The sequence below is a fragment of the Syngnathus scovelli genome, unplaced genomic scaffold (assembly GCF_024217435.2).
Source record: "Syngnathus scovelli strain Florida unplaced genomic scaffold, RoL_Ssco_1.2 HiC_scaffold_47, whole genome shotgun sequence".
Lineage (NCBI taxonomy): Eukaryota > Metazoa > Chordata > Actinopteri > Syngnathiformes > Syngnathidae > Syngnathus > Syngnathus scovelli.
Window position 1 is genome coordinate 122501 of NW_026061570.1, and position 7500 is coordinate 130000.

At 56.1% G+C, this 7500-nt stretch overlaps 3 non-coding genes and 1 pseudogene across 3 annotated transcripts; all 4 read right to left on the reverse strand.

The window, feature by feature from the left end:
• Positions 1-76: 76 nt before the first annotated feature.
• On the reverse strand, positions 77-195 carry LOC125968219 (5S ribosomal RNA). Its single transcript, XR_007481136.1, has one exon. It is a non-coding gene; the product is annotated as a 5S ribosomal RNA (ribosomal RNA).
• A 5023-nt stretch (positions 196-5218) lies between these two features.
• Positions 5219-5337, reverse strand: LOC125968225 (5S ribosomal RNA). The gene has a single exon (XR_007481142.1). It is a non-coding gene; the product is annotated as a 5S ribosomal RNA (ribosomal RNA).
• An 842-nt stretch (positions 5338-6179) lies between these two features.
• Positions 6180-6298, reverse strand: LOC125968253 (5S ribosomal RNA; annotated as a pseudogene).
• Positions 6299-6931: 633 nt separating this feature from the next.
• On the reverse strand, positions 6932-7050 carry LOC125968210 (5S ribosomal RNA). The gene has a single exon (XR_007481128.1). It is a non-coding gene; the product is annotated as a 5S ribosomal RNA (ribosomal RNA).
• Positions 7051-7500: the final 450 nt, after the last annotated feature.

The following is a 7500-nucleotide window of genomic DNA, read 5'->3' on the forward strand; positions in this document are numbered from 1 at the left end:
TTCCGGATGCCATTCGTGATGGGTGTTGTAAAAAATAGCTTGTTAAACGATTGAAGTGCACATAAGAAAAAGAAAAAGCTTACAGCACCTGGTATTCCCAGGCGGTCTCCCATCCAAGTACTACCCAGGCCCGACCCTGCTTAGCTTCCGAGATCGGACGAGATCGGGCGTTCTCAGGGTAGTATGGCCGTAAGCCGTGAGGTGACCCAACATTTTGCATTTTATAGACACAATCGCCCCTGAAACTAGCGAGCGAGCCAATGAAGCCTTCAAAACTGCTTCGGCACATGGAGACCAAGCATCCTGCATTAAAAGACAAACCTTAACCACTTCGGGTTTCATTGTCTCCGATTACGCCTGGATGGGACCGGCTCGTTTCTGAGAAACAAGCTCGGTGCTCCCAATAATTCAACGTAATGGTGACTTTTATTTTTATGTGGTTAATATTTGTTTTTATGCCAGTCGTATCATTTTATTTAATCGTATTTACCGTATTTGCCGGTGTACAGGTCGACTCGGTGTATAAGTCGACCCCCTAAAATTCGACGGAAATTTACGATTTTATGATATATCCTTTGTATAAGTCGAGCTCAATTGTTGCATTATATTAAACTTCAAAATTCAATATGCAAAATTTATTGACGAAATGTGTTCAAATTCTGGGAGGCCGTGCGCATGCTGCTGTTTATAAGCACCGCGGAGGAGATCGCGGCCGGCGAGCTCGCGCACGCCGCCCGGCACCAACGGGAGGCCGGAAATAGCTCCAAGCCGAGCGGATCGGCACTTTATAAGCACCGCGGAGGAGATCGCGGCGCCTCATTGGACTTCCAGCGGCCGGCGAGCTCGCGCACCCGCCCGGCACATCCGGGAGGCCGTGCGCACGAGCCAAGTGGCCGAAAATAGCCCCCGCCGAGCGGATCGGCTGTTTATAAGCACCGCGGAGGTGGTCGCGGCGCCTCATTCGACTTCCAGCGGCCGGCGAGCTCGCGCACCCGCCCGGCACATCCGGGAGGCCGTGCGCACGAGCCAAGTGGCCGAAAATAGCCCCCGCCGAGCGGATCGGCTGTTTATAAGCACCGCGGAGGTGGTCGGGCGCCTCATTCGACTTCCAGCGGCCGGCGAGCTCGCGCACCCGCCCGGCACATCCGGGAGGCCGTGCGCACGAGCCAAGTGGCCGAAAATAGCCCCCGCCGAGCGGATCGGCTGTTTATAAGCACCGCGGAGGTGGTCGCGGCGCCTCATTCGACTTCCAGCGGCCGGCGAGCTCGCGCACCCGCCCGGCACATCCGGGAGGCCGTGCGCACGAGCCAAGTGGCCGAAAATAGCCCCCGCCGAGCGGATCGGTTGTTTATAAGCACCGCGGAGGTGGTCGCGGCGCCTCATTCGACTTCCAGCGGCCGGCGAGCTCGCGCACCCGCCCGGCACATCCGGGAGGCCGTGCGCACGAGCCAAGTGGCCGAAAATAGCCCCCGCCGAGCGGATCGGCTGTTTATAAGCACCGCGGAGGTGGTCGCGGCGCCTCATTCGACTTCCAGCGGCCGGCGAGCTCGCGCACCCGCCCGGCACATCCGGGAGGCCGTGCGCACGAGCCAAGTGGCCGAAAATAGCCCCCGCCGAGCGGATCGGCTGTTTATAAGCACCGCGGAGGTGGTCGCGGCGCCTCATTCGACTTCCAGCGGCCGGCGAGCTCGCGCACCCGCCCGGCACATCCGGGAGGCCGTGCGCACGAGCCAAGTGGCCGAAAATAGCCCCCGCCGAGCGGATCGGCTGTTTATAAGCACCGCGGAGGTGGTCGCGGCGCCTCATTCGACTTCCAGCGGCCGGCGAGCTCGCGCACCCCCCCGGCACATCCGGGAGGCCGTGCGCACGAGCCAAGTGGCCGAAAATAGCCCCCGCCGAGCGGATCGGCTGTTTATAAGCACCGCGGAGGTGGTCGCGGCGCCTCATTCGACTTCCAGCGGCCGGCGAGCTCGCGCACCCGCCCGGCACATCCGGGAGGCCGTGCGCACGCGCACGGTGGCCGATAATAGCCCCCGCCGAGCGGATCGGCTGTTTATAAGCACCGCGGAGGTGGTCGCGGCGCCTCATTCGATTTTCAGCGGCCGGCGAGCTCGCGCACCCGCCCGGCACATCCGGGAGGCCGTGCGCACGAGCCAAGTGGCCGAAAATAGCCCCCGCCGAGCGGATCGGCTGTTTATAAGCACCGCGGAGGTGGTCGCGGCGCCTCATTCGACTTCCAGCGGCCAGCGAGCTCGCGCACCCGCCCGGCACATCCGGGAGGCCGTGCGCACGAGCCAAGTGGCCGAAAATAGCCCCCGCCGAGCGGATCGGCTGTTTATAAGCACCGCGGAGGTGGTCGCGGCGCCTCATTCGACTTCCAGCGGCCGGCGAGCTCGCGCACCCGCCCGGCACATCCGGGAGGCCGTGCGCACGAGCCAAGTGGCCGAAAATAGCCCCCGCCGAGCGGATCGGCTGTTTATAAGCACCGCGGAGGTGGTCGCGGCGCCTCATTCGACTTCCAACGGCCGGCGAGCTCGCGCACCCGCCCGGCACATCCGGGAGGCAGTGCGCACGAGCCAAGTGGCCGAAAATAGCCCCCGCCGAGCGGATCGGCTGTTTATAAGCACCGCGGAGGTGGTCGCGGCGCCTCATTCGACTTCCAGCGGCCGGCGAGCTCGCGCACCCGCCCGGCACATCCGGGAGGCCGTGCGCACGAGCCAAGTGGCCGAAAATAGCCCCCGCCGAGCGGATCGGCTGTTTATAAGCACCGCGGAGGTGGTCGCGGCGCCTCATTCGACTTCCAGCGGCCGGCGAGCTCTCGCACCCGCCCGGCACATCCGGGAGGTCGTGCGCACGAGCCAAGTGGCCGAAATTAGCCCCCGCCGATCGGATCGGCTGTTTATAAGCACCGCGGAGGTGGTCGCGGCGCCTCATTCGACTTCCGGCGGGCGGCGAGCTCGCGCACCCGCCCGGCACATCCGGGAGGCCGTGCGCACGAGCCAAGTGGCCGAAAATAGCCCCCGCCGAGCGGATCGGCTGTTTATAAGCACCGCGGAGGTGGGCGCGGCGCCTCATTCGACTTCCAGCGGCCGGCGAGCTCGCGCACCCGCCCGGCACATCCGGGAGGCCGTGCGCACGAGCCAAGTGGACGAAAATAGCCCCCGCCGAGCGGATCGGCTGTTTGTAAGCACCGCGGAGGTGGTCGCGGCGCCTCATTCGACTTCCAGCGGCCGGCGAGCTCGCGCACCTGCCCGGCAACTCCGGGAGGCCGTGCGCACGAGCCAAGTGGCCGAAAATAGCCCCCGCCGAGCGGATCGGCTGTTTATAAGCACCGCGGAGGTGGTCGCGGCGCCTCATTCGACTTCCAGCGGCCGGCGAGCTCGCGCACCCGCCCGGCACATCCGGGAGGCCGTGCGCACGAGCCAAGTGGCCGAAAATAGCCCCCGCCGAGCGGATCGGCTGTTTATAAGCACCGCAGAGGTGGTCGCGGCGCCTCATTCGACTTCCGGCGGGCGGCGAGCTCGTGCACCCGCCCGGCACATCCGGGAGGCCGTGCGCACGAGCCAAGTGGCCGAAAATAGCCCCCGCCGAGCGGATCGGCTGTTTATAAGCACCGCGGAGGTGGTCCCGGCACCTCATTCGACTTCCAGCGGCCGGCGAGCTCGCGCACCCGCCCGGCACATCCGGGAGGCCGTGCGCACGAGCCAAGTGGCCGAAAATAGCCCCCGCCGAGCGGATCGGCTGTTTATAAGCACCGCGGAGGTGGTCGCGGCGCCTCATTCGACTTCCAGCGGCCGGCGAGCTCGCGCACCCGCCCGGCACATCCGGGAGGCCGTGCGCACGAGCCAAGTGGACGAAAATAGCCCCCGCCGAGCGGATCGGCTGTTTATAAGCACCGCGGAGGTGGTCGCGGCGCCTCATTCGACTTCCAGCGGCCGGCGAGCTCGCGCACCCGCCCGGCACATCCGGGAGGCCGTGCGCACGAGCCAAGTGGCCGAAAATAGCCCCCGCCGAGTGGATCGGCTGTTTATAAGCACCGCGGAGGTGGTCGCGGCGCCTCATTCGACTTCCAGCGGCCGGCGAGCTCGCGCACCCGCCCGGCACATCCGGGAGGCCGTGCGCACGAGCCAAGTGGCCGAAAATAGCCCCCGCCGAGCGGATCGGCTGTTTATAAGCACCGCGGAGGTGGTCGCGGCGCCTCATTCGACTTCCGGCGGGCGGCGAGCTCGCGCACCCGCCCGGCACATCCGGGAGGCTGTGCGCACGAGCCAAGTGGCCGAAAATAGCCTCCGCCGAGCGGATCGGCTGTTTATAAGCACCGCGGAGGTGGTCGCGGCGCCTCATTCGACTTCCAGCGGCCGGCGAGCTCGCGCACCCGCCCGGCACATCCGGGAGGCCGTGCGCACGAGCCAAGTGGCCGAAAATAGCCCCCGCCGAGCGGATCGGCTGTTTATAAGCACCGCGGAGGTGGTCGCGGCGCCTCATTCGACTTCCAGCGGGCCGCGCACTCGCGCACGCCGCCCGGTTCAAATTTTCTAAGTGCAACGCACAATGAGATGCATGAGAAACGGCCTTGGTTACCATCACATTTGAAGCGATGAGTACGAAGTTAAATTTTATGACTCGGTGTATAAGTCGAGGTCGATTTTTTTCGGTCGATTTTGGATCGAAAAAGGTCGACCAATACACCGGCAAATACGGTATATATACTTATTATAAATGTAGTATTTATTTATATAGATTTATTGTTTATTTATATATATAAAGGCAGGTCCGCAAAAATATTTCTGACGCGTAGCCGGTCCGTGGCGCAAGAAAGGTTGGGGACCACTAGTCTAAAAGAATCTGGCCGTAACTGGAATAGGGTTCTACGCGAATGCCCAACGGAAAAGTGAAGTGCACAAAACCTGCATTTGGCTGTATCAAAATAAATGTCATGAAAAAGGTAAAAACACTACATGGAAGCGCAATGTGTTGTGCTGGGTTCTTTTACAAGTAAAGACTGCTGCTTTGAGTTCACAGGGAGCCATGCTCTTTATTCACTGTACATAGAGGTTTTTAACTCGTGTTGTAGTTTCAGTGTCGGAGTTCAAACTAGGCTTGCAGTTTCCGAATGCCATTCGTGATGGGTGCTGTAAAAAGTTCTTGGCTTAAACGATTGAAGTGCACATAAGAAAAAAAAAAAAAAGAGCTTGAAGTGCACATAAGAAAAAGAAAAAGCTTACAGCACCTGGTATTCCCAGGCAGTCTCCCATCCAAGTACTAACCAGGCCCGACCCTGCTTAGCTTCGGAGATCAGACGAGATCAGGCGTTCTCAGGGTAGTATGGCCGTAAGCCGTGAGGTGACCCAACATTTTGCATTTTATAGACACAATCGCCCCTGAAACTAGCGAGCAAGCCAATGAAGCCTTCAAAACTGCTTCGGCACATGGAGACCAAGCATCCTGCATTAAAAGACAAACCTTAACCACTTTGGGTTTCATTGTCTCCGATTACGCCTGGATGGGACCGGCTCGTTTCTGAGAAACAAGCTCGGTGCTCCCAATAATTCAACGTAATGGTGACTTTTATTTTTATGTGGTTTATATTTGTTTTTATGCCAGTCGTATCATTTTATTTAATCCTATTTATATATATTTATTATAAATGTAGTATTTATTTATATAGATTTATTGTTTATTTATATATATAAAGGCAGGTCCGCAAAAATATTTCTGACGCGTAGCCGGTCCGTGGCGCAAGAAAGTTTGGGTACCACTAGTCTAAAAGAATCTGGCCGTAACTGGAATAGGGTTCTACGCGAATGCCCAACGGAAAAGTGAAGTGCACAAAACCTGCATTTGGCTGTATCAAAATAAATGTCATGAAAAAGGTAAAAACACTACATGGAAGCACAATGTGTTGTGCTGGGATCTTTTACAAGTAAAGACTGCTGCTTTGAGTTCACAGGGAGCCATGCTCTTTATTCACTGTACATAGTCTGTCCTCTAGCGGTAAAAACGTGAACTGCAATGCTATGGCTGTCGCCACACAATGTAGGTTTTAAACTCGTGTTGTAGTTTCAGTGTCGGAGTTCAAACTAGGCTTGCAGTTTCCGAATGCCATTCTTGATGGGTGCTGTAAAAAGTTCTTGGCTTAAACGATTGAAGTGCACATAAGAAAAAAAAAAAAAAAAAAAAGCTTACGGTAACTGGTATTCCCAGGCGGTCTCCCATCCAAGTAGTAACCAGGCCCGACCCTGCTTAGCCTCCGAGATCGGACGAGATCAGGCGCTCTCAGGGTAGTATGGCCGTAGGCCGTGAGACCGCTCAGAATTTTTCATTTTATAGACACAATCGCCCCTGAAACCATGCCAAGCAGCGGCGGGACTTGATGGCTGTGGTAAAAGTTTCCTTTCACAATTGACGTGGGAAAAAAAAAAAAAAAAAAAAGGCTTTCAGCACCTGGTATTCCCGGACGGTCACCCTTCACTTTTGTTTTTTTTTGTTTTTTTTACAACCAGGGCCGAAACAGTCTTTCTTCCAAGGCTTTTGGTGTTTTCTGGAAACATGGCTATCATGAAAAGTTATTGACAGCTTTTTATGCGGTAGCACGAATTTGCCGTTGCGACCTGCATTTTGCTGAATCAAAATAAATGCCTTGAAAAGTTTAAAAACACTTCATGGAAGTGTTGTGTTGGGTTCTTTTACAAGTCAAGCCTGCTGCTTTGAGTTCACAGGGAGCCATGCTCACTGTACATAGTCTGCTCTCTAGCGGTAAAAAATTTAACTACAATGCTGTGGATGTCACCACATAATATAGCTTTCAAACTCGTGTTATAGTTTCAATGTCGGAGTTTAAATTAGGCTTGCTGTTTCCGGATGCCATTCGTGATGGGTGTTGTAAAAAATAGCTTCTTAAACGATTGAAGTGCACATAAGAAAAAGAAAAAGCTTACAGCACCTGGTATTCCCAGGCGGTCTCCCATTCAAGTACTAACCAGGCCCGACCCTGCTTAGCTTCCGAGATCGGACGAGATCGGGCGTTCTCAGGGTAGTATGGCCGTAAGCCGTGAGGTGACCCAACATTTTGCATTTAATAGACACAATCGCCCCTGAAACTAGCGAGCGAGCCAATGAAGCCTTCAAAACTGCTTCGGCACATGGAGACCAAGCATCCTGCATTAAAAGACAAACCTTAACCACTTCGGGTTTCATTGTCTCCGATTACGCCTGGATGGGACCGGCTCGTTTCTGAGAAACAAGCTCGGTGCTCCCAATAATTCAACGTAATGGTGACTTTTATTTTTATGTGGTTTATATTTGTTTTTATGCCAGTCGTATCATTTTATTTAATCGTATTTACCGTATTTGCCGGTGTACAGGTCGACTCGGTGTATAAGTCGACCCCCTAAAATTCGACGGAAATTTACGATTTTATGATATATCCTTTGTATAAGTCGAGCTCAATTGTTGCATTATATTAAACTTCAAAATTCAATATGCGAAATTTATTGACGA